The sequence below is a fragment of the Euprymna scolopes genome, chromosome 21, assembly GCF_053919585.1.
Source record: "Euprymna scolopes isolate OS-2025 chromosome 21, ASM5391958v1, whole genome shotgun sequence".
NCBI classification, from domain to species: domain Eukaryota; kingdom Metazoa; phylum Mollusca; class Cephalopoda; order Sepiida; family Sepiolidae; genus Euprymna; species Euprymna scolopes.
In genome coordinates this window covers 48,206,551-48,232,958 of record NC_136502.1, presented here as the reverse complement: position 1 = coordinate 48,232,958, position 26,408 = coordinate 48,206,551, and the positions used below count along the sequence as shown (strand labels likewise).

Sequence of the window (26,408 nt, the reverse complement as noted above, 5' to 3'; positions counted from 1 at the left end):
TAAGTGTCATTTTCACAATGTTTTACTCAACATAACCTCCGAACTTCAAGAATTTTTGTTAAACTCAGAAACCTGCACGGAATTTTGAATGGAACCCGTTATTTAATCTGTAGGGGTAATATGTTCACAAACATAGTGAATAAAGTACTTGGTAAATTCAGTTGGAAGTTACACTCTTCTGGAGGTTGAAGGTTCAATCCTCATTGCAGGCAGTACTCTTCACGAGTTTGATCAAAAGATTTCCTAGTTTGACAAGATTCACCTGAAAAAAAAGTCTGGAGGTTATATTAACCGAAATATTGTGAAAATAACATTCAAGATGAGAACAGTAGTTTGAATAATCCAAATAATCCAAAGTAACAATCCCCATCTCCAAACTTCAGAAACAAAACCTACAATAATACCCCTTTCCCTAAAGTGAACAGTGAAAGATAATATATTAATCTGATGAAATAGTATAAAAAACTGAATTGAGAATCATTACTAAGAGTATAGTTTCGGCTTCAGCTATACAGATACCGAATCCCTATTAATAATAGATTATAACATTCCTGACACATCAGTAGCCCCCTACTCGCACGTGCATTGTATAAAATGGACACCCATACTGATGTGGTTTGCTGTAGAAAACGTGTTTATCTGTCATTTAATTGATGAGCAGATGGCCTTTTCTTTCTCTTTTCTTTTTTACTAGCGAGGGGTACCCGGCGTTGCCCGGGTGTTTTTCGGGGTATGTGAAAAAACCCCGAAGCGTTGACAATGCGCAGTTGGAAAATAGTAAAGTGTTTTAAAAAAAACAGGTGCGCGTTTTTGATTGACGTGACGGCGATAGGTATTCAGCAGTTATTTTGTGCGGGACAGTTTTGAATAAATGGGTTTGTTTGTTTTTAAAAACCTGCTCCCTGTTTATTAGGAGGAGCGAAATGAAAGCTACGGTCTGATATGACGAAGTTGACATTGACCAAACTGGCTCTGGACCTGTGATTAGAGTCGAGTTTCGCTTTTTTTATACCGAAAACCGAATGTAACGCGTGCCGATGCGGGAAATGTGGAATAATTAACGTTTGAAAGTCAATAAAATTAAATAGAGAGGCGAGCTCCGTGGATAATTTGTAGATATTACAATTTATAGATGATATAAAAAGTTTTAAAAAGTTGTGAAGCGAGCAAGCGCTTCTTTGAAAGAAGCCTTTCGTGGACATCCAGGAAAAGCGAACATACATACACACATACATTTTTGCTTTTATATATATATAGATTTCTATCACCACCACCCCACTCGCTCCTCCCAAAAACTTGTGTCATCTTGTATCTTAATTAAAGCATTAATTTCATTTCATTATTTGATGCTGGAAGAACAAAAAGAAACAAATTGCTAGTCAAAATCAAATATCGATTTTCAAGCGTATTTCTACTCAAGTCTAGAAAATTTGGCAAGGTATCTTCATATATTAAGATATTTGATACCAGAGATATCAGAAAATTTCAGCTAACTCCTCAAGGATGATGATAATAATAATGATAATTAAACTAGCTTTTGGAATAAACCTCCATTTCTTGTCTTTGGTTGTGTCATGAGTGTTGGGAGTAGCAGTGCAATGAATGTAGTATTTATCCAACCAGCAGTTTTTTGTTTTTTTCAGCCAATCACACACTGCTACACACAATATAAAAAGCCAAACAAGCAGCTTTTTTTTTTTTTTTTTTTTTTTTTTTTTCTCTCCAATACTTTTTCTTTAACAGGCAGCACACGGGCATTATAGACAATCTTGTCTCACCTGTTTGGAGAGCAAAAGACTCTGACAAACGAGAAACTTTCATGAACTTTTAAACACAATGCCTGGTGAAGCATATACACATCACTTAACATACACAAGTGCATTAGAGCAAAGACGCATACATCCTTTCACTAATAAAACTAAGTTATGCTAACACAGACACAGACACAGACACACACACACACACACACACACACACACACACACACACACAGTATACTTTCATGCTTATTCACATTTACACACGTGTAAACACACACAATGGACATATCTGCTCAATTCCTTATTTATTCAACATGGCGCTAGCCATAACAAACGTGTGTACTCAGTTTTACATAATAAAAAAAAAATACATCTCTTTATCTCAGGAACGTTCTTTTGAACCTGTTGAACTCTTATTTTTCACAAATTTTGTCTCTCATTGTCTTAACAAGGTATTAAATAAAAAATTTAATAATAATCTTGTATCTGCAACATGAGCAAGTCTTTAGTATAGTTATGTCTTGATTTTTTGATAGTTTTTTTTTATTTATTTATTTTTTACTTTTTTATTTTTTACTTTTTATAAAAACCTGTATGTGTACTATTATTTGTATTATTCGGACAACTGTCCTCATCTTGGATGTATTCTCACAACATTTCGGCCGATGTAACTTCCAAACCTTCTTCAGGTGTGTCTTGTGGACTCTGGAATCTTTCTGTCAAACTCAAGAATCTATACAGAATTTCGAATGAAATATTTGTATTAAATCCACAATAGAATTTTGTTCTCGTTCTGTCAGCTATGACCAGGTAGAAGTCTTAATTAATTTACAGTTGTATTCTTAGTATCGTCTGCACTGAGGATATACACCTTAAGGTCGGAGGTTACATCGGCCATTGTGCAAATAACACTCAAGATGAGAACAGTAGTCCGAATAATTCAAATAATATGAATTATCAATCCTTATCTAAAAAATTCAGAAACGTAATTCTTGAGTGCGTTCACTGCACAGGCCATGATCGTCTCAGTCGTTGTGCTGGTCTAAATTTGTTGTTTGATGCAACAGAGGAATTCTTTCTAACAAAAACCACAATTCGAGTTTAAAAATAGTTGACAGGGGTTTATTTTTCTTTGGCGGTTAAAATGGTACTCGTTTTCCTAGGTTGAACAACAGACTTGCAAAATGAGATCTTTTGGCCCAGCCAAATAAAACACAAGTCCCACCCAAGAAAACAGACCTTCTGTTTCTGAGAATTATTGAAAATGAACTTCAAACGCCCAACTGCAACTGACTGCCCACTCTTTGGGGGGTCGGCCCTTCCCATATTCTGGAATCCCTTCATCCTTGACTGAAAATCTTAGATACTAGCTTCCGTCAGTGGTCATCATTCGATCGCTCAGAAACTTTTGAGATATCCATTAGAGATAATGATTGGACAAGGGTCCAACTAGGAATATTAGTTTTCTCACATAAGTTGGTCTCAGCATGATTCCCTGTTTAATGAAGTACTTATTTTATTTCAAACAAAGAACATCTTTTGGGTGGCCAAACTTCATCCAGAGATATTTTCAATTCTCTGTCCACCTCCCTTTTTTGCTTTTGGACAAGCATTTATCACCTGCAATGTCTGCCATTCATATGCACCATCAAAACATGCAGCCTACTACATGTTTACACTGAGCACTTAATCTTTCTGTTGTGGAATAATTACCTATGAATGAATAGCAGACTTGCAAAATGAGATTTTGTCCTGACTAAACTGAAATATATAAGTACCATCAACACAATCCTTTAGCTAAGAGCTCCAAGGCATATTGACCTAATTGCCCGCCAGCCATCAGAAAGACCAAGGCTCTGACTACCTCCCCTTTCCATTTCCTTCAATCTTTTAACCCTAACCAGATTTTAGTGTCAGTGGTCACCATTCGACTACCCAGAAGTTGACTACTCGAGATAACAACTGGTGATCAGTGAGAGGAAGGGTGTTTATCTGCAGATAATCTCAAATCTTATTTTTCACAAATAGGTTGGTCTCAGCAGGAATCCCTATTTAAAGAAGTACTTATTTTATTTCAAACAAAATACATATTTTGGGTGGCCGGACTCCAAGAGTACTTCAACTCTCCGTGCCTCTTCCTTTGAACTCCTCACTAGGGCAGTTGTCTAGACCCTTTGTTGTTGGTATTCACCATCGAAATATGCAGCATAGTGCATGTTTACACTAAACATTGAACCTTTCATTGCATCCTCCAGCAATGCTTTTTTTTTTTACTTGGAAATCAACACTTATCAAGGCTCGAAAACCATTCGAGGATAAGGGTTTATGAATGTAAGGTAGTAGTGTAGTAATCGTTAATGGTTAATGTATATGACATTTGTAGTATATAAGTAAAACTATGAAAATAAGTTGTAAAATTTGATTAATTTGCATATTGTGATGGCGATCATATTGAATTTATAATAAGGTTAATCATCTGTTTGTGGAAAATCATGATTTTCTCATGCACATATAATTCAATTGCTGAACTTATTGTGTATATAGTGCTAATATCTCTTGTGTCGTTATTGTAAATAAAATAAGTGTTTCATGTAATATTGTTTACTATTAGAAAATCTTAGATGCTGTCCTTTGTTAGTGATCGCCACTCGACCACCCAGAAGCTGACTACTTAAGATATCTATTGTAGATAACAGTAGACAGTGTCCATTCAAAAGGACTTGTCTACAGATAATCTTGGACATTATTTTTCTCAAATAGGCTGGTCTTGACATGATTCCCGTTTAATGATGTGCTTATTTAATTTTAAACAGCAAAACATCTCTTGGGTAACTGGACTCCAACCAGAGATATTTCCTGTTCTCTTTGCCCCCTTCTCTCTTTTTCCTTTGATGGAACATCTATCACCTGCAACGTCTGCCATTCATATGCGTCAGTAAAACATGCACCTGAGTGCAGGTTTTAATTTTTCTGGTTAAAAGACATCTGTAAATGTTGTCCTTGGGAAGACAGAATAACAGCCAAATTTATTTTGGTATCTTGTTTATTATAGCAAGCAAGAATGTGATGAACTAGTAAGTAGAGAGGGGGAGGGGGTTATTCCCTTCGTGTGTCACTAGGTGATGGGAGATTGCTGCGATTATTAATATAAAATGTTTATGGAGACATATTGCTTTTACTTTGAAGTGTGTGTGTGTGCGTGTGTGTGTGTGTGACATATTGCTTTTACTTTGAAGTGTGTGTGTGTATGTGTGTTTGTGTGTGTGACATATTTGTTAACGAAGGTAACACCTGCCGTTTAAACGATTGTCTGCTGTTTTACAAATCTATTTTTCATCTTCTTTTTTCTCTTCTTTCCAGGGTAACCGTAAACACTTGGGTGTGTCAGGATATCTCTACTTATTTCTGCAGGTGAGTGATGCTGGCTTTCGTCTTCATTTCAGGCAGAGAAGGCGAACGTCTTTCCTTCTGTCAGAAGAGAATTGCTGGAATAAAACACAAAAACATTCTCTACAAACTTAAGTTTTATTTATTAACTAATGGGGAGTACCCGGCGTTGCCCGGGTGGAGGATATAAGCACAAGGATAAAGCGATGTTAAGAATGGCTTCCACGTGGTTAATAAAAAAAAAAGAAAGAAAAAGAGAGGTAGATAATTAGCTTTCCACGCTAACCATTAGGGCAAAGAGGATAGTGAATTCAATGAGTTGCTGATTAACTTTTGCCTGGGTGTAGGATATTGGCACAAGGACGAAATAAAAAAATCTAAAAAAAGATACAGGTGGGATCGAACTCGAAAAACGTAGGGTAATTAGTCTTCCTTGCTAACCATTAGGCCAAAGAGGATAATGAATTCAATGAGTTGGTAAGTATTTAAGAATCATAGGAATCGCCACGCACACAGAAATGAACATTGCTTTTAAACTTGACTGGGGGTCAGCTAAGCTTCTAGCTTTCTGTTGTGGTATTTACTTCCCCACGAAAGCAAATTAAACACAAGGTCGTTTTTAATTGGGGGGGGGGGCACTCGGGCAGTATCCCCCCAAAATAGTAATTGTCTCAGTATGAAAGGTTTCCCCTACATTAACCGAGGACCAATTAAGTCAATTGCAACATCAGCTCGGCCCGAAGGCTAAGCTTCCCACTCATTTGCGTTTGAATAGTTTCACTTTATTATATGAAAAAGACAAACACTCGAGACGACGGCACAGTGGGATTTTTTTTTTTAACTCGATCAAAAAAAAGAAAATAAACTGTTCGTTTGCAAATCTCAGATATTATGATCTCAGAAGTATAGGAAAACTTTTTGCAGAATTTAACTGACAGCAGAACCCCGATCTCAAAAGCTTTTCATGGACATACGCAAACACTCACGCTCATTTTGCCATTTATATATATACTAGCGGGGGGTACCCGGCGTTGCCCGGGTATTTGGAGGTGTGTGTGGTTTTGGGGGAATCAAAACAAAAGAATAATAAAAAAAATCGTTAAGTAGGAAGAATCGAAGTCGAAGCCTTGAGGCGCAGTTGGAAAATAATAAAGTTTGGAAAAAAAAAAACGTGCGGCGTTATCCGTTTGCCGACCAAGAAATAGTAACGGAAAGATGTTTGAATTGACAGGTGCCCGCAATAAAGTTAACTCCGTTACTTTTATTTGACCTCATTAATGAGGTCAAATAAAAGTTTTTTTGGGAGGTTTGTTTACTCAACTTTGGCTGGTTTTATTTCCCCAAGATGTTGGGGAGAAACCAGCTCCCCATAAAAAGGGATTTCCAAATTGAATAGCAATCGTCTGATATAAGGAATTTTCCTCACATTAAAGCTGATTGCTTATGTTGCCAGCGCGATTGCAGAGAACAGTGTCTTAGCTTTCAACACGTGAGAAGCCAAAATAGCAATAATTTTGTAACAGTCACTGTAGATAAATCTAGACGCGACCCGCATCCCCAAATCCTAGATATTATTATCTAGGGGGTATATAAACACTTCTAAGCGATAGTAACGGCCCCGGGACTGTCGGCGAAAAAAGCCTTTTCGAGACATATAAAAATGCATGTGCCGCATTTGCCTTTTATATATATAGAAGATATATATATACTAGCGGGGGGGTACCTGGCGTTGCCCGGGTGTTTGGAGGTGTGTATGTTGGGGGTGTGTGACCAAAGCAACCCTGTTTTAAAAAAAAAAAGTTGGCCAGGTGTTTGGAGGTGTGTATGTTGGGGATGTGTGACCAAAGCAACCCTGTTTTAAAAAAAAAAGTTGGCCAGGTGTTTGGAGGTGTAAAAGAAAAAAAATAGTTTTAGTAGGAAAGTAGGCTTGAACCCCACAGCCTTAACGCAAAAGTGGAAACAAAATGGAAAAATACCCTGTGACCTAACCATCTCGGCCACGAGGGGAGAGGAAGTGATAAGCATCTAAAGTTGACGTATATAAAGCAAAATTAACAGGTGCAAGAAAATTAAGTCGCGTGATGTTTGACCTAGTTTTGTGCTGGAATCCAGTTTCTGTTTCCCGCCACCTGATCATTTGCTTTTCGAAGACGCGGCGATCGAAAAATCTCTTGAAAATAGCTTGTAAAAGTCCGGTAAATTAAAGATAGCCGCGACCCCCATTCTTAAGTTGTAGATATTATGATTTAGACATGATATAAAATGATTAAGAAAAAGTGAACCGACCGAGAATGCCGGCGAAAAAAGCCTTTTGTGGACATACAGAAAAATGCACACATACAAACACACATTTTGCCTTTTATATATATAGAAAGATAGAAGATGGATTATTTCTTAAATAATTAGAAGGGAAAAAAATTTGTGTTTCGTTCTATGCCAAATCAACCCTTTTTGGGATCCGTTAAGGCTGAATTCAGTCCGTTATTTTAAACATTTTTATGTTTTAAGTTCTAATCTTTCAATATTTATTTGTTCTGTATGCATATATTCTGTAAATGAAGTAAAATAATACTCGTCCCAGGATGGGTAAAATTAATTCCCTGAACAAAACAGTTTTTGCAACATTTTTATATTTCCTCACAAAGGAAAAGTTTTAACGATACTAATATTATATTTCACGTACAAATGATCAAGAAACTGAATAAAGTCTTTTTATCTATATACACTAAAACACTAAAACCTTGAGATATGAATGCATTAAGATACAATTTTTTTGTTAATATGACGATTCATTGTATTTTTATTTATACCCTAAGATATGACTTGAAAAAATCGCGTGATGCCATCAGTAGTTGGAAGAGTGTTCGATCAACTACCCGTGTTAGTCTGAACACTAACTCGGCACCTTTTTTTTTTTTTTTTTTTTCTTAAATGGAGTTCACCACTTATCAAGGCTCAATGGCCACTCGGGGATAAGGGTTATTGTGTATACAGTAATCAATGGGATAGTGTAGTAATAGTATTGGAGAATTGATAAGGTGTCATTACTTAGGGGGGGGCGGTTCATTAGGAATTTGTTTATGTTGGACTTGAAGACATCCAGTTCGAAGTCTGGAGGGAAACAGGCAAGCGGAACAGAGTTCCACAGGTGTGCAGTTCTAAGAAAGAAGCTTTGTTCATGGAATCTACGTTTTAATTTAGGCACAGATAAGGAGTGGAGAAAATTATTGACGGCGGTTTCAGCTAGTCGGGTGTTTTTTGAAAAAGATTGGCGAGGGGGGGGGGGCAGAGAATGGAACTCAGACGAGCACTTGCCATGGAAATAACGATAGAACAAAGACAAGCTCGCTACGTCTCTTCTGTGGGAAAGAGGTTGCAGGGTAGAGAAAAGGGCATCCCCCACCAAGCCACGAAGTCTATTTTGTACTCTGTCAAGGCAGGACAGGCTGTTTTTAGCAGCTCCCGCCCAGATGTGGCAACAGTACTCCATCTTTGGACGTACTTGGCTCTTATATAGATAGAGAATTGCATCATTAGCGAGATATCTTCTGGAGCGGTAGAAGGATCCCACCATTTTCCCAGTGACCTTGGCCACAGACTTGATGTATGTGTTCCATTTAAGATCAGGAGTAAAGGTCAAACCCAGAAGTTATCAAAACATGGGGACTTCCGTAGACGAGAGCCATTCATTTCAATTGATGCCAGTTGGGGATCAGAGCGTTTATGATGTAGAGATAGGAGCTTGGTCTTAGATGCATTAAAGGTAACCAGCCACCTCTTTCCCCACTGTATCACGCGCTCAAGATGAGAGGAGAGCATCAGAGAGATCGTCATTTACGGCCTTTGATGTGTTGCCATAGATGGTCGTGTCATCAGCATAGATGTCAACGAAAGATTTTGGTATGTGTTTTGGGAGACCGGAACTTCTCTCTCCCGGTGTGTTGTCGTCATATGGAAAGTGGTGTGTTGTTGTTTACTATTCTGTAACAATGCTCAAAGAAACAAGCTTCCAAGGGTGGAGTGGAGTGCATCTTGTAAAACGTCACCGACACTCAAACTCGAAACTCGACCGATAGGAAACGAAAAGGTGACATATGCAAATTAAGAGACGGTCGGATTTGAGCATTTAAAAAGTCGATTTTTTTTTTTTTTTTTCATTTGGAGAAGATCTTTACTTGTAGTCTTTTGAACGTACGGCTAATTCGCGTGTTAGGAAGAAAGAAAGAAAAACAGATTTTCTACGAACGTCGAAATCGAAAAAGAAAACGGATTCTCGTTTTCACGTGTACCGAGAACATTGCAAACTGAAGACTCCCCCCCCTTTTTAATTTATTTATTTATTTATTTTTCTTTTGCACAAACATTTAACGGTATCCGGCAGTTTAAAGGAAAACTTTAATTTTAGCCCTCGATATTCTTGTGTGTTTTTATTTTATTTTGTTAACATTTATTGTGTGAACCCTGGGTCAATAAGTCTACTGATAAGGATGGGGATAAGAAAAAAAGACAACAAAATGATCTCGATGGAAATAAAGCATGAGATTATAGGAAATCATGAACGAGGTGTGAGAATCTGTGATTTGGTCGCTAAATACCATATTGTGTGCACGCGCGCTTGGTAGCCTTGCTTCTCTCTCCCTCCCTCTCTCTTATGCTTCTCTCTCTCTCTTCCTCCCTCCCTTAAGCTAGCACTCACCTAGACGGTGAACACAATTCTAAATTTTTTTTATTGTTATTATTAACATCTATTATTATATATCAATTTCCATGTTATTATTTCTTTAGCGATTGTTAAGTGTGATTTGACCATAATTTGTGTTTGGATAAATTTCCAACCCTTGGAACGGATTAATTCTGTTTCTTTTAATTCAAATTGTAATAATTATTTTGAGATACAATTTTTTCGATTTTATGTAAGGCTGTGATCTTCTCTTTTAACGAGACAAATAAACATAGGGGATGCGGCTGGAGCGCTAAAATATTTTGGTTTCAATACTAGCTGATGGCACTCAAGTCATTTTTGTTAACTTTTGAAATCAGTACTATATATATATATATATATATATATATATATATATATATATATATATAATCTTATAAACATGAATACGTTAGCCAAATTAATCCTGAGTAGGTAACTAGATCCAATAACTGGAACATTTTTTGTTCTTGTGATTAAGGAAGGTGGTGTTTGATCAACACTGCTGGGGAGCCATAATTTAATATGCTTTTTTTTTTTACATGGAGGTCACCACTTATCAAGGCCCGGAGGCCACTCAGGGATAAGGTTTATTGCGTGTACAGTAATCAATGAGATAGTATTGTAGGAATCGTTAGTGTTGGGGGTTTGATAGTGTCTTACTTAAGGGGGCGGTTTGTCAGGAATTTGTTTATGTTGGACTTGAAGACATCCAAGTAGTCAGGTGGGAAACAGGCAAACGGAAGATAGTTCCACAGTCATGCACTTCTGAGAAAGAAGCTCTGCTCATGGAATCTACGTTCGGATTTAGGCACAGATAAAGAGTGGGGAAAATTATTGACAGTAGTTTCAGCCAGATGGGTGTTTATCGTGAAAGATTGGCGAGGAGGGATGAGAGATTAGAGCTCAGACGAGCACTTGCCATGGAAATAACAATAAAACAAAGGCAGGCGCGCAACGAAGAGAAAAGGGCATCCCCCACCAAACCACAAAGTTTATTTTGTACTCTCTCAAGGCAGGATAGGCTGTTTTTAGCGGCTCCTGCCCAGATGTGGCAGCAGTACTCCATCCTTGGACGTACTTGGCTTTTATGCAGATAGAGAATTGCATCAGTAGTGAGATATCTTCTGGAGCGGTAGAAGGATCCCACCATTTTCCCAGCATCCTTGGCGACAGACTTGATGTATGTGTTCCATTTCAGATCAGGAGTAACGGTCAAACTCAGAAGCTTGTCAAAACATGGAGCCTCCCCAAGACGAGAAGCATCCATTTCAATTGATACCAGATGGTGATCAGAGCGTTGATGATGTAAAGATAGAAGCTTGATTTTGGATGCATTAAAAGTGACCAGCCACCTCTTCCCCCACTGTACCATGCACTCAAGATTGGAGGAGAGAGAATTAGAGAGAACTTTGTCATTTACGGCCTTTGATGTGTTGCCATAGATGGTCGTGTCATCAGCATAGATGTCAACGAATGATTTAAGTATGTGTTTTGGGAGATCATTGATGTAGATCAGGAAGAAAGTTGGGCCCAGGATGGACCCCTGAGGTACTCCAGCATTAATACTGTGGGCCTCTGATTTCTGCCCATCAACCACTACTCTTATGGACCTATCGGAGAGAAATAATTTAATGACTGAGAAAACATTTCTAGTGATACCGTAGCTGGAAATCTTGTGAAGTAGGCCCTTATGCCATACCTTATCGAAAGCCTTCGATATATCAAGAGCAATTGCCCTGAAAAGGAAGCCTTTGTCAAGAGATTCACTAATCCTATGAGATATAACCGTTAGCACATCTGCTGTAGATCTTGTGGAGCAGAAACCATATTGCATGTCACTAAGAAGGTTGTTTCTGTTGAGGTGGTTGACTACTTCTTTATTTAATATGGATTCCAACAACTTACTCATGACATACAGGAGACTTATTGGTCTGTAGTGAGAGGGAGATGACTTTTCACCTGAATTCTTAAATACAGGGCATACTGATGAGGTTTTCCAGGGCATTGGAAAGCATTTCTCCTTAAGGCAACGCTTAAACAGTTTTGTAAGTATGGGAGATAGTTCTGGTTGGAGCTTTTTCAGCACTATAACTGGAATGCCGTCAGGGCCAGTTGTTTTACTGGAATCAAGGTTCTTGATTAGCTTGGCAACCTCACACAGATATTTGTATGTTGCATAGCGTGTTGTCTGTTATAGGAGGAAATATGGGGAGTTGATGGTCATTGTCGCATAGGGTAGAATTAGCTGCAAAGTTCTTGGCAAATAGTCTGGCCGTCTGATGCTGACGAGATGACCTCAGGTCCATTGATGATGGTTGGGATAGAACGCACGCTTCTGTTCAGGATCCTGTTTGCTATTTGCCAAAACTGGTGGGAACCAAGCCACTGTTCAGCTACTTTGGATTTAACGGACTGAGCATATAGCTCTCTTGCATTTTTTATTACTCTTTTACAGGGGTTGCTGGCAGTCCTGAAAGCAGCTTTAGTCTCAGTACATCTATTATGTTGGTAGCTATGGAAAAAGTGATTTCTGTGCGCGATGGCAGCAGCACATTCTGGGGAGAACCATGGCTGGCTGTTAGGTTTTTGTTGGAATTTTTTGGATGGTATGAATCGGTCTATGTCTACAATTAACCATTCGGTCAGGTCTGATACTATAGAGGACACATCCTTTTTAAACATGGAATGCAGAGGTAGATCAGATATGAATGTATGGAAGCTGTCCCAGTCAGCCATAGAGTATCGATATACAGTACGGTGGAGAGGTACGTCTGAAGACTTATTACATTTCATTTTTATCTTAACTGCTACAACAGAGTGGTCAGAGGATCCCAGAGGAGATAGAACGGAACATGAACATAGCTCAGGGGAAGTTGTGAGGAAAAGGTCTAGAAGGCTTGCATACTGACCGGTAGTATCGGGCACACGGGTGGGTCCATGAACAGTCTGAGTGAGGTCATAACCAGTGGCAAAATCATGACAGAACCTCCCCTCATCATTGATCTTATTTGAGTGAGTCAGCCATTCCACATTATGGACATTGAAGTCACTGCAAATGTGAATGTTAGCCGAAGGATGAGCAGACAGGATGTAGTCAATTTTCTTAGATATGCTCTTAAAGATAGTAACAACACTGTTGTGGGAGCGATAGAGGGCAAATATAAATGCAGTGGTGTAAGCTAGTGCAACCCGGAAGCACATATAAGGTAAATTAGGGTCTTCTCTGGAAATATCCCTACCACATGGAAAGCCATCTTTGATGTAGGCACATATTCCATGCTCATGGCGATCTTGGGGGTCAGATTTAGATGTTAAGTTAGAGTATCCTTTAATTATGAATTCGTCTAGGGAAGTGGTTGGCCCTATGCTAGTTTCACTTAGAAAGAATATTTCCGGTTTCGTCTCCTGTAATTGTGTTTCAACCTGGAAGGTTGGAATGTAGACCCCTGATGTTGGAGAAGGAGACCTGGTAGTAGGGGTCTAAGTGGTTCATGGTAAACAACTGATGATCTCTTAAATAAGCATTAGGACTATTATGAATTCGAGAAAGCAAGTTGAGGCAGTGATTACAGGTGATTAAATGACTTACTGATTAAATAGTTTTCCAACAAATGATAAAATATAAAAATTAAATTTTTTTTTATGTAGTTTTAAAGGTTAAAAACTTATATATATAATATTCAATAGAGAACTGGTTCTGTAATAATAAATGCAAAAATTACATGAATTAAAATCTAAACATTTTACAAACGAACAAGCCCCCCCCCCCCCTAGTACGTTATAATTTTCAAATGGACGGTTCTGGCCATATGCCTTTTGAAAACCTTTTAAAATTTGAACTTGAATAACATGGAAAACTCTGAACTTATTTGAAAAAGCTTAATTTCTTTGCAGATCTTTCTTGGAGTTAATCAATATTAGTTTGCCTAATTAATTCCATAAACAGAAACAAACAGTCCCCCTCCCCCATCCCCCTGCATAGCATGGTTGGAAGAAGCCATTGCCATACTAAAGCTGAGTTAGTCAACGTTTGTTTCCTTATGGTAAAATTAAGTTCACAAACAGAACACTTTTGCACCACTCTTATGTCCCCTGAAGAAGATTAAAATCAAGACATAGTACTATTTTAAACCTTATGTTTGGAATGCTTGTTCCAATTTTGATTACGATCCATAACATGCTTTTCATTCTAGAAAAAATTTAGAATTTAAGACTTCAAACAACATTAAGCCTGGTCAGTACCAAAATGGGTGGCCATTTGGAAATTCTAGGTGCTATATGTGCTCCCTGCTTATTTCGGCATTGTTTCTAGTCAGTCTTGGGCCTCTGCTTGCCACTGGATCCAAGCAGTGCCCATTCAGGAGAGGTGTGGTTAGAGATTGTGCAACCCTTGCCTCACAATTACATGCGTAGCTTGCCTTACAGGAGTGTCTATTGTCTCTTGAGACTGAACGAAGGCATTGGAAGCTTAAGTGGTCTTAAAAAGAAATTGAAATCCAGAGAATTTTGCTTATTTGGTATCTAAAGACTATGGATCAAATTTAATGCAAATATAATCTATATAAATAAAATAGATGTATGTATGTATATGTGTGTGTAAATATTTAACTGATAAACTCTTAAACTACTGATCAAATAAAACTGAAATTACCAAGAAATAGTAATTTTTAGGGCTAGGACAACAGCATATTCTTTTCATTGTTTTGACTCCCGAGTGTGTATCCGTTGATATCTTATATGCTTTTATATCGACTGATGTGGTTCTTGGTTGATTAACTGTGTTTAACTGTATCTGATATATACTCGAGAGTCAAAACAATGTAAAGAATATTCTGTTGTCATAGCCCAAGTAATCATACACCAAGTATGGTTTATAACGAGTAAAATCTTTGTTTGGATGGATGAATAACTCGTACAGAAATGTCAGCAAGTTGAAATGCAAAATGTTCATTTCAATTTGCCGATATATTTCTATTACTTTTGTGCATGTGCAAATGCATTCATAGCTTGAAGTGGTTTGATTTTTGATTATTCTTATCTATCTGTCGGTAGCTCAAACGGTCAGGAATGGGGATGGGGCTGGAGTGCTTAATATTTTGGTTTTAATTCTAGCTGATGGCACCCAAGTCATTTTTTAAACTTTTAAAATCACTACTATATATTAGGTATAATATAATATTTAATAGAGAATCGGCTCTGTAATATAAAATACGAAATCTGTATGAATTAAAATATATTCAAGTGTATATTACGACGGGGCAAGGCCAGGCACCTTCCGCTAATGTCATAATTTTCAAATGGAGGGTTCTGTCAATATGCTCCCTGAAAATCCTTTAAAATTTGAGCTTGAATAGCATGGGAACCTCTGAACTTATTTGTAAAAGCTTCATTTCTTTGCAGAATTTTTTTTCAACAGAAACAAACAGCCCCCTCCCCCTTGCATAGCGTGGTTGGAAGAAGCCATTGCCATATTAAAGTTGAGTTAGTCAGCATTTGTTTCTCCATGGTAAAATGAATTCCACCAACAGAGCACTTTTGCACCACTCTTATGTCCTCTTTACGAAGATTAAAATCAAGATATGATATTACAAGTTTTTGTATTTTAAGGTCAAACTTAGGATCAAATTTGTGTAAACAGTTTAAATCATTGATAAGGTTCGGAATTAAGGTAGGTAGAAGAAAGATTTTTAAAAACTAAAATCGGTTGAAATGGTTGAGAAAGATTTGTCTTGGTATGAGTGTTAGGGCGAATGCAGTGTCGAAGGGTGTCTGATGTAGTTTGGTAATGTGTTCAGGATGGAAAAAAAAATACAATTTTACAAACTTCTGTTGTTAGATCACAATGAAAAAAATGTTTACAGAAAAAAAAGAAAATATGCGTATGTGTGTACATGACGCTTCAATGATGAAAATGCTCCGGGGTTTTTCAATGTTAGCAGATGGAGATGTAGTCGAAGGCTTTGAATAGAAAAAGAAATTGAAGAAAGCAGAAAAATTTAAAGATCAGAGAGACCTCCACAAAGTAAACCAAAATAACAATTCCTCGACTGGCACAAAAAATGAAAAGGAAAACGACGAAGCGACAAAAACTGTCTGAAGCATATTAGAAGTAAAAAACAAAAACAAAGAAACTTAAATATGTGTAGAGTGAAATAAGTTGCATTTTTGCCAAAAGTTTGCAAAGTTTTCTACGTAAAATACTTGAAACAAAAATGATAAATATTCAACATTTCATTCATAAATTTGTTGTAAACACAAGACGAAAACTGTCTAAGAGTAAGAGACTAGTGATAGATGCACCAGACCAGATGTTGCAGCAATACTCCTATACATGGGCGAATTGTGGCTTTTTAAAGATATATAATTCTCTTTGGTGTGACTAATTTTCTAGCACAGTAGAAGGAGCCCACCTTTTTTGCAGCAACCTTGGCAATGTCCTTAATGTATTTGTTCAAATTCATGTCTGCAGATGTTAAGCCGAGGAGTTTATTTCAATTGGACTTTATTTAAAATCTGAAGTTCAATTCTCACCAGAATCAACTACATCCTTCTGTTTGTGTCTTTCTTTTTTTTTAATTTATTTATTTATTTATTTTATTTTTTTCGGAGTATTAAAGTTTCACAAAATAATCACTTTAATATGTATTAATTAATTGGAATTAATTGAGATGAGCATTATTTATTAATTTGTTTATTGCGGACTATTATCCTCATCTTTCTTAGTTGTTGTTTCATAACGTGGCGAGACGGCAACTATGGATGGCAGTAATCGCTGAGAATGCCATTAGGAGATTCAGAGTTCCTATCCCGCCGCGGTTACCACCTGACGAAGGCTAGAGTAATAGTTGGTCGAAACGTCGTGAAACAACTAAAAAAAGATGAGGATCTGCAAAAAAAAAAATGAATAATCACTTTAATATTACCAAACTTTTCTATTTTATTTAATGTCATTTTCATTTAATTATGCAGTATGTGTGTGTGTGTGTGCTATGGCAGTATGCATGTGGATGCTAATTGGCTGTTTATGTGTGAGTCAGAAATACTTGTGTTAGACGAGAGCAAAGATGAGATTTTATAGAAAGCAAAAATGTGAGAAACTGAAATGCAATCTGCTAAGAAACTAAATCTACCTCAACGGTTCATCTCGACGACTACTAGGGTTATAATAGGTGCTGCTTTTTATAGTTTCCCCAGGAGGCCCCTAAAGATGGCCCATCCCCTAAGATGCACCCATTTCAAATATGGTCTCTCAAAGGTTAAAATGGGAAAGTTAATGCTGAAAAGAAAGAATCTGATACCATGGATGTATAGTGCGAGTCTTAAAGACAAGCTTAGATCTGAAGACCTCAGAGGAAACTTAAATCTGGACGGTATAGTGAGATGTGTCCAGAACAGAAGATTTTGTTGGTTTGGTCACGTTGTAAAAATGGATGAGTGTTTGGGTTAGTAGTACACATGGTTTAAATTTCATTAAGATTGGTTATACAAATTTGAAGTTTTAAGGGTTTTTTTTTTCTTTTTGCCTGCACAACTGTAATGTTATGGAGGGGCGTTCTTATTTCCTTCTTTCTTTTGTCTGTCGACCCCATCGAAAATGCCAAACAAATAAAACAAATATTTGAACTCACTTTTTTCTTTCTTTTGAGAGACACTTTTATTTCCTGTCCGTGTTTTCCCTTTTACGTAACCGATTTTCACAGTTTTCACCGGCTAGCGGAGATTTGTTGGCTACTGTTCATGCTGTCTCCCCCCCCCCTCCATTCTCTGCGTCTTCTGCTGCTGCTGCTGTTATCTCCGCGTGACGTCACCAGTCCTGCTACCTCCTACTCCTCTCGCTATTTCACTGCAGTGACTGCTCTCTACAAAACATCGTCACCTATTATGATACACAACAGCTCCTTTAGAGGGTACACATAGAAATTTGGCACGTTGAAAGACATGTAGAAATTTGGAGCCACTTCCATTGTCTTCTCTGAAGAATTTTAAACACATGATTTAAATTTTATACCAATAAATGGCAAAAAAAGGTCAAAGAAAACACGGCAGGAAATGATAATGGACTTTAGAGAAAGAGGTATAAATTAAGAACTGTCCAGACAAGTTAATTTGGAGGTCAATTCCTAAAAGCTGTCCAACACATGCCAGTTTGTAAAATGGACGTTTAATCCTGCATCATGAGGGTGATGCATTGTATTGTAATAATGATTGGTTAATGATTTTATAGGATTGACATTGTTGGTTTTATGTGGGAAATTGGGATAAAAAAGGATTATGAATAATTAAGAATAGAAGAAAGAAAAGGGATTACTTTGAGTAAAACATCTGACAGAAATGCATTAACACCAAGTGCAAAGGATTATTCTTGTTTTGAATTAATGCAAATTTTATTGCAGGATAGGCTGTTTATGTATGATGCAAATGTGTGGCTGATTTTTTTTTTTTTTTTTTTTATGAATATGCATTGCAATTGATTTTGCGATAGAAATGATTTGCAATGGAATTCTATATGAAAACGATCGTTAATGTTTATTCCCAGCCATCCACCAAATGACATTACAACTTCAGTTTTTTTTTTTTTTTTTTTTTTGTGGTTATGTTGTTGTCTTTGTCCGTTTTATATGCTAGCATTTGTTGGGGAGTGGAGTATTTAGTTCTTTCCCACTGCAAGAACTATGACACCAGGGTCGGAAAGTGAGATTGAGAAGTCAACACCCCCGCTCCCCCGAGGAAGAGCGCTGACTTGGAAAAAGTGCCTGGGCATCCCCGTTAACATTCTCTTGTAAGGGTGTCCTAAATGATTAGCAATAAACAAACCCCTTTCATAAAGAGAGGAGGCAAAGCCTGGGAGAATGAACCTCCTAGAACTGTACAGAACCAGCATGACACCGCAATCAACAGCAAACGGGTCATAACAGGAATGATATAATCTCTGTTGATTTTTATCAGTTGATGTATGTTTAGGAATAATCCTTGCATGAATTGAGTAATAGGTGTCCTATTTGTATCATTTTTATCATAGCTATGACGATAACCTTTTTTGGAATGCGGACAGGTGTAGTTTCTTCATCATCCCTAGAGATGATGAGAAAAGGCTTCCTAAGAAAACGATACAAATCGTCGGACGTGTATTGTTCCATCTTGAAGACATACATGTGGTCAATTCTTCTTTACAGTTGTGAATGTTGGACGGTAACGAAGGCGGCTGAAAGTCATTTGGAAGCAGCGGAAATATGATTTTTAAGGCGTATTCTACAGATCTCATCGACAGAAAGGAAGATAAATGAAGAAGTCATGCATAAGGCAGAGTACACAGGGTTCTACATTGCGAGTGAAACAGTCGCATTTGCGAGTGATTTTTCAAAGTGTCGACTTGAAATAATGAAACGTGCATCTTTTGGCGATTGTTTTGCTTTCACTGACAATCTTCCAACTCTACTGAATGACAACATGTTTTCAACTTTTTTTTTTTTTTAATAAAACCAGCAAAGTCAAATTATTTAAACAATAAAAGATTTAATAGAACAATTTGTTTATATTTTCAAGTTTCAACATAAAATTCAAAGCATATTTAGAATTACACTTATTTAAAAAATAATCAGAAAAATATTTGTGATCCACTCGTCACAAAAGTTGTCATTTATTAATCGTGGACTATCATCCTCATTTTCTAGTTGTTGTTACACAACGTTTCGACCAACTATTCCTCTGGCTTACGTCAATTGGTTACCGTAACGGGATAGGAACTCTGAATCTCTTAACTGCGTCATCAGCGATTACTGCCTTCCATAGTTGTTGTCGTCTTACCACGTTTTGGCCAACTAAGCTCTGGCCAGCCTTTGGGTAGGATTGAAACGACTATCTTCGGACAATGCTCACCTGGAGCTGTAGAGATTCAATGTCCCTATCCATTGCGCCACATTGAATCTGATGAAGGCCAGAGGAATAGTTAGCTGTATTGTTGTGAAACAATAATAAAGATGAGGATAATAGTCCGCAACAAATAAATTAATAAATAATACTCATCTCAATAATTCCAAATAATTAAATTTTTTTTTTTTTAGTTTTTATATGAATTTAATAATTCAGTTTTCTAAATTGGAGATGAGGCATCCAATCATATTTAATTAATATTCCTTCCTCATAATATTTCTATCTAGTAGGACCCTTAGAGACATAAAAGTTGGCATCAGGCACCACCAGAGCATCATTAAACCTTTTTACACCATTGTTCAGGCTACAGGAAGGTCATAGAATTTGGCAGGCAAGCAGGAAATGACCCAATGTGTGCCTTTGTCGCAAATTTATTAAGCTGGTAATGTTATGATAGCCCAAAACAACTTCCTCTTTTATACATGTGGTTGAACATAACCCAATTTTCACTGATCACGTAAAATTATATACAAGAGAACTTAGACACTATCCTCAAATGTCTAAGACAGCCATTGTTAACCTTTCCTCCATCATTGACCCCTCAACTTTATGTATTTCTCCAATCGGTTTATTTATGCGAATAATAACTCTTTCTGACAATTTCTGCTCTTGTATATTCATCAGATTTCAGGCGGTTTCTGGCATTTGTTTTTATTATTGTCTTTATTGCTACTAAACTTGAGAATCCTGATTCACATAAGACACTGAGGCTTCTCCACCCCATCCACAACAGCAAGTCAGTCATTTTGGACATATGAATCCAAGTATGTATGGTTCTTAGACTGACACAATCTGAAAAGAAATAATTATTTTTAAATTATCAGATACTTCAATTATTTACCCTTTGACTATATAATTTTTTACTGCCTAGGGGTAAATTTACACCTGGTTGGGAACCTCTAGTCCAAGGTTTCTCTGTACAGTTGTGTGTCAGGACAACCTAGCATGAGGATACTTTTTCCCTACAAGTAAACCTTGACTAAAATATTCAAAATCACATTTCGTATTTGTGACTCAAATAAGATCTCCTCAGTATGACCAGCCAACATTAGTTTTTACGAGGAATGGTGCACCTTCTCCAAATGATGTTACCTCAAGTAAGAGCTGGATACTCCACCAGACTAGATGAATTCTTGTCCTATAATCCAATAAAACCAAGACACCACATGAAAGACCTACAAAAAACATATCTAAATGGTCAATTGGGGAAAGAAAAATAATGTTCTCAATTTTTTACTAACTCAGTGTTTGAAAGGGAACGGAAAACTTAAATGGACGATTCCAATATGTATGCATCTCGTATAGAGATCAAGTGTTAGCCACAGGAATTGGGAGGGGGTGCTTGATATCTGAGAATTTCGACTGAAGTAAAATTAAACAACAGTGTAATTTATTTCTTGAAGAATGTATTATTTTTTCCAAAAATCTGTTATTGTAGTTTTTGAGAGGAAGTTAATTTCTCTGCAACCGTTTTTTATACACATAAAGACACATAATATCGTGCGCATTAAATTGAAAAACACTAGCATAAAAAATACATCACTTTTCAATGAAAATAATAATTTGAAGTAATCTAGAAAACTATCAATGGCACGAAAGAAAGAATTAAAAAAGAGGAAAGATGAAATTTTGCTTTCATCTAAATTTTATCAAAATAACCTAAAAAAAATAAATTGGAATGGAATGGGATTTTATATATAAGCTCTAGGCTGGTTTGTGATAACTATTATAACCATTTGATGAGATAACCAAAAATTCTTTCAGTCTAGAATTGCCTTCACGATCATTCCAGTTGAATTCAAAGGCATTTACATTCGTTGGGGGGGGGGGTTCTTTCCTCCTCCTTCTTGTGGAATCTGTCTACAGAAGAAAATATAAATAAATCCCACCCACTCTTGCATAGCTCGGTTGGAAGTATCCATTACCATATTAAAGCTTCCATAAGATAACATTCTGCTGACAGAACCGTTTTGCACCACCTTTAGCTTTGTGTCCAGTGACAATGGATTTCAGTTAATGCCAAACTAATATAATTTTCAAATGGGAGATTGGGTTCATACTGTGTCCCATAAAAATCATTTAAAATGCAAGTACTTCAAAGAAACTAAAATTTGGGAATATTGATTCATTGATATTAAATACTTATAATTAGTTAACAAAAACCGGCAGTATTTCAATTTTGCCTTTGTTTAAAATTAAATCAAATTAACTATAGTCCATATTATGACCCCCTTATATCTAGCACCTGTGTATAAAATTCATAATGATCGGTTAATTAGTTTAAGAACGAATCCTGTACATATAAATATATGAACATATATTCATACCTAACTTTATATATAGAGATTGCATAAATGGATTGCCTGGTCATGACCATTTTCAAGAAATTTCAAGGGTGTGGTTCGTCGTAGCAAGAGATTTACTGTCAGTTATACTTAGTTTTGGGGTATTTTTTTTTTCTTCCTTTTTTATGACTAATAGTTACAGAAACTGCTTGAAATGGTTCTTGTAGGGTCTTAAAAAAATGAAGTCTTTAAATTGAATGAGGAGGCTGGTAAGATGAAGGCGTGGCCTGCTTTGTTTTATGAAGAGCAGCGGATAGTGTTATCTGGGTAGAATCTGAATGACTCAAGTGACTTGGTAAATAATGATTTAAAACTGTTTACATTCCGATGGTGTGACGAAAATTCAACAATTTTTTTTATTTTTATTTTTTTTTCGAGCAAGAAATATTCTCTTAATGATGGCCTTAATTCAAAATCATACCTAACTTGGACAACAATTTTAAAAGTAATATGAGAAATATTATCTACTAGTAGTTCAACACAGCTTTGCTCGGGCCCTATGTACTATTCATAACTTTATGTGCATATGTATATGTATGTATATAGTAAAAAGTTTGACTCATGTCCAGGTAACCTACATCTAAAATTTCAAGTGTTTAAACCTAAAATTGGCAGAGGAATTTGGTAGAGTTTTCAAAGGTCAAATCTTTGAACTTTGACCCCCCCCAACAGTCAAATTTCTGTCCGAAAACCGATTAAAAAGATTTTCCCAAATCTCAATACCCCTTATGTGAAATCTCGAGTCTGTAGACTGAAAATTGACAGAGTAGTTTGGTAGGGAAATGTACACACACACACACACACACACACAGGCAATTTCACTTTTATAGATATATAGATAATAATAATAACAACAACAATCTGGGAAGACTTGTTGTCACTCAGGCTCCAGGGAACACCACAGGCGTTTTACAAAGAGAATTCTAGTGGATAGTAATATTAATATGGAAACTGCAACAAAAGTAAAACGAAAAAGATGGAGGAGTGCCACATGGAACCAAGGAAATTGAAATCACAAAATTGTAAGTTAACTATGCCCCCCCCCCCCATTTCCACACACACAAAAAATTATCACGTTAACATTGACTGGAACCACACCAAATAGTCATGAAGGGTCAAGGAAGATGGAAAGATTGAGGAGAAAATGCACTAATCAAACTTCCACTGGATGAGTGTGAAGAGGCCTGTTGCTACCCAACTTCTAAGGACGACCAATGGTCGTTGCTAGTGAGAAGTCAATGGTAAGCGGCTGTTGCAATAATGCAAATTCATTTGCAAAGGTTATCGAAAGAGGTGGAGAGTAATGGAAATCTAGGAGACTTGTTGTCATCCAGACTCCAGAGAACAGCACCGATTATTGTCAATGAGCAATCTTTGATGATGACCTGTGTGAGAACTCCTAGTGAGTACGTATAATAATAATAACTCTGGTTATATATTTTTGCTATTCTTAGGGCAGTATTATGACGTACAAACATGTAGTATGCTATCCCCAAAGAAAGGAGTAATGCCGTAGGAGGATGGCTTTATGACAACAGGACAGATACTACCTCTCCCCTCTCCTGAAAAAAGAAGAGGAGGAGGAGGAAGCTATGCCTAGGAAGATTATATAAAACATAGAACTAGTTACAAAACAAATTTGAACATGCCGGGCAACATCAAATCGGGAGAGCTAGTTTAATTAATTGATAGCGTTTTCATTGTTTAACGCGCAATTTGAATGGAAGACTTCATTTATTTATTTACTTTTTTCCTCACTCGGCTCTTCTTGTAAAATATCAGTTACGTCTTTGAGTTTGATGATCTGATGGAATTCAGAAAGACAGCTGTAGAATTTGCCGGATAACATGTTCCAACAGTTTTGGGAAGCGAGGCAGCTATTTGAAAAAAACAGAAAAAAACTCTTAAAACATTATAGACATTACATAGGGCAGCCTGTCTTTTTTTTCTCTTAGTCAGCTTGTATAAGGCGCGGCGTAGTGTATAGAGTTGTGTAGGCGTTTGTGTGAAACCCGTGCACGATTTTTAGTCTTAGTTTTGAAATGTTGGCTTTTGGGAGTTGGGTGGTGGTTCATTATCTTTAATTGGGGTTGGGCAAGTTGGTTACATAGTCTCTTACTTATTGGTTTAGTCGGTTAAATCTAAAATACTGTATATAATTATGCTTTAAATTTCTGTTTGTTCAAGGGATGGCGTTCCATATTAAAGTAAGTATCCCAGACCTATTATATCTAGAAACGATTAATGTGGAGATACACGTCTTTACAAAACGTCAACTATGGTGCCAGATTTATGTTGATGAGGCAATTATTTTTTGGAGTTTATCTTTTCAAATTTGTGAGCTTTTTAGTAGACCTTAAAATTCAAATAGAAAGTTTCCAGGTTTAAAAAAATCCAGTTGAAGTTTACATCGGCCAAATGTAGCAACCAAGATGAGAATAGTGGTCCAAATAATCTGTATATTAATTGTTCTTTATCTTAATTTGGATTTCTTCCTTTCTTTCTTTCTCTTTCCTTCTGTCGTCTAGTTTACTTTTTTCTTTTTTTTTTCATCTTCCTCTTCTTCATTTTTTTCTGCCTTTATTCGGCTACAGTTTTTGTCTTTGTTGTTCTTCCCCCCCCGGCCATTTTTTTTTTTTTTTCTTATTTTATTTTTTGTATGACCCTGGTCATAGAAGATCTCTCACAGACACCAACTTCCCACTGTGGTTAAAAAAGAAAGAAAAGGAAAATCAGACGAGTTATCGGTAAAAGAATTAAAAAAAAATAATAATAATAAATTAATAAAAATAAAATTGTGGAAGTTTTGACAGTCCATGTTAAAATTTCCCCTTTATTTTTACTTTTTATTTATCAAAAAAACAAAAAAAAAACCCAAAAGGATGAGGTTTTATAGAAATGAAGACACGAAATCTCAATCTAACATTTAATAAATAGTTTTATTGGTCATCCTCGTTAGTAGCACATAGAGAGAAACGGGTTAGTCGTTGAAAATGTTTTTTTTTTTTTTTTTTTTTTTAAATCTTCTTCCTTTGAAGATTGTAACTCTGGGTATAGGGCAGCCAAACCAGCTACCGACATTGCCCTGCTTTTTATTGAAACAAACCGGGAGCTCTTTTTAGTATCCTTGTTGTTTCCTTAAGTGCTAGTGTCTGGATCTCTTTTGCACTTGGTTCACTGGGAATATTAGTTGGGTTGGACTTCAAGTTCTTCTTTATAAACCCTGTGGCACCTATAATAACTGGTATGATTGATATCTCCCTAGGATTCCGGTTTCTTTTCATATCTTACATGAGACTTTGATATTTGATCCTTTTCTCCCTTTCAGCTCTGTTCAGACCTCCATCATTAGGGACACTCACTTCAACCAAGGTTGCAACTCTCTGACTTATTCCATATAACTATGTCAGGTTTCACAGCAGCATTTTCAAGCTAGGTGGCTCTAGGGATTACATGGTCGTAATGTATGGTGTATAAGTCATTTCCAACTGGAGACGTTGATGATTGTACAGGCCTTTTGAAAGAAAAAATTGTTCAATAGATACGTGTTCAAGTTGGTAGTCGTAGCGTGTGTCCATGTATGGACGGTGACAAAAGATTACAAAGTCTTGTGGTAAAAAGAGAGTATGTGTGTGTGTACTGCATGTGAAGATAGCCATGTTGGCTTGTTTGTATTCCCTCATAGTTGAACTCCGAACCCATAGACCGGGTGTTGAGTCACAAGAGAGAAGTTGGGGGCGACAGGTCCGTTTCATATGAAGTTGTTGTCAGTGGAAGATCTTGGAAGAAAGAGTGTGTGTTGCCGGTTTAACCTTTTATAAACTCGGTCATGTGACTGAGAGCTGGCTTCTGATTGGACAAACCAGGAAGGAAGTGCATTCAAAATCTCGAGCCATGAGAATTCGCTCCTGCTTATTTGTTGCAATTTTGTTTGCTACAGAATGCACTCCTCTGCCTCTTAATGCGGCCTCTGCGAGATGGATAGACAAATTTGTATTACAATAAGGTGCTACATTTTTCTGTGGTCTGTATATTTTTCTGAAAATGAGGAACGAGTTAGAATCTCATTTGAGCCGGTGAGCAAAATCACGTTGCCTACGTAAAACATTTTAAAATCTTTTTTGAAAACGACCTGAACAAAACCACCAATACCCTATTTTTAAATAATAAACCATTACTAAATCAAAGATTAAATAATTTCAGACATAAATGACCACTGTCATGTGTTTACATGTAGTGTGTTACCGTTCCTTTCTGAGGATCTTATTTATTTACTTAGCACCA

At 36.7% G+C, this 26,408-nt stretch overlaps 1 protein-coding gene across 5 annotated transcripts in view; it reads left to right on the top strand.

The window, feature by feature from the left end:
- LOC145242244 (uncharacterized) overlaps positions 1-26,408 on the top strand; it is a 297,326-nt gene that overhangs the window by 22,282 nt on the left and 248,636 nt on the right. For 4 of the 5 annotated variants that reach the window (XM_080105253.1, XM_080105245.1, XM_080105250.1 and 1 more), the window contains exon 2: positions 5,121-5,171. The gene's annotated coding sequence lies outside the window, so the exon portion shown is untranslated. Of the gene's footprint in view, positions 1-5,120; positions 5,172-24,309; positions 24,332-26,408 lie in introns of those variants that run through there. The other variant, XM_080105252.1, reaches the window with a different exon arrangement.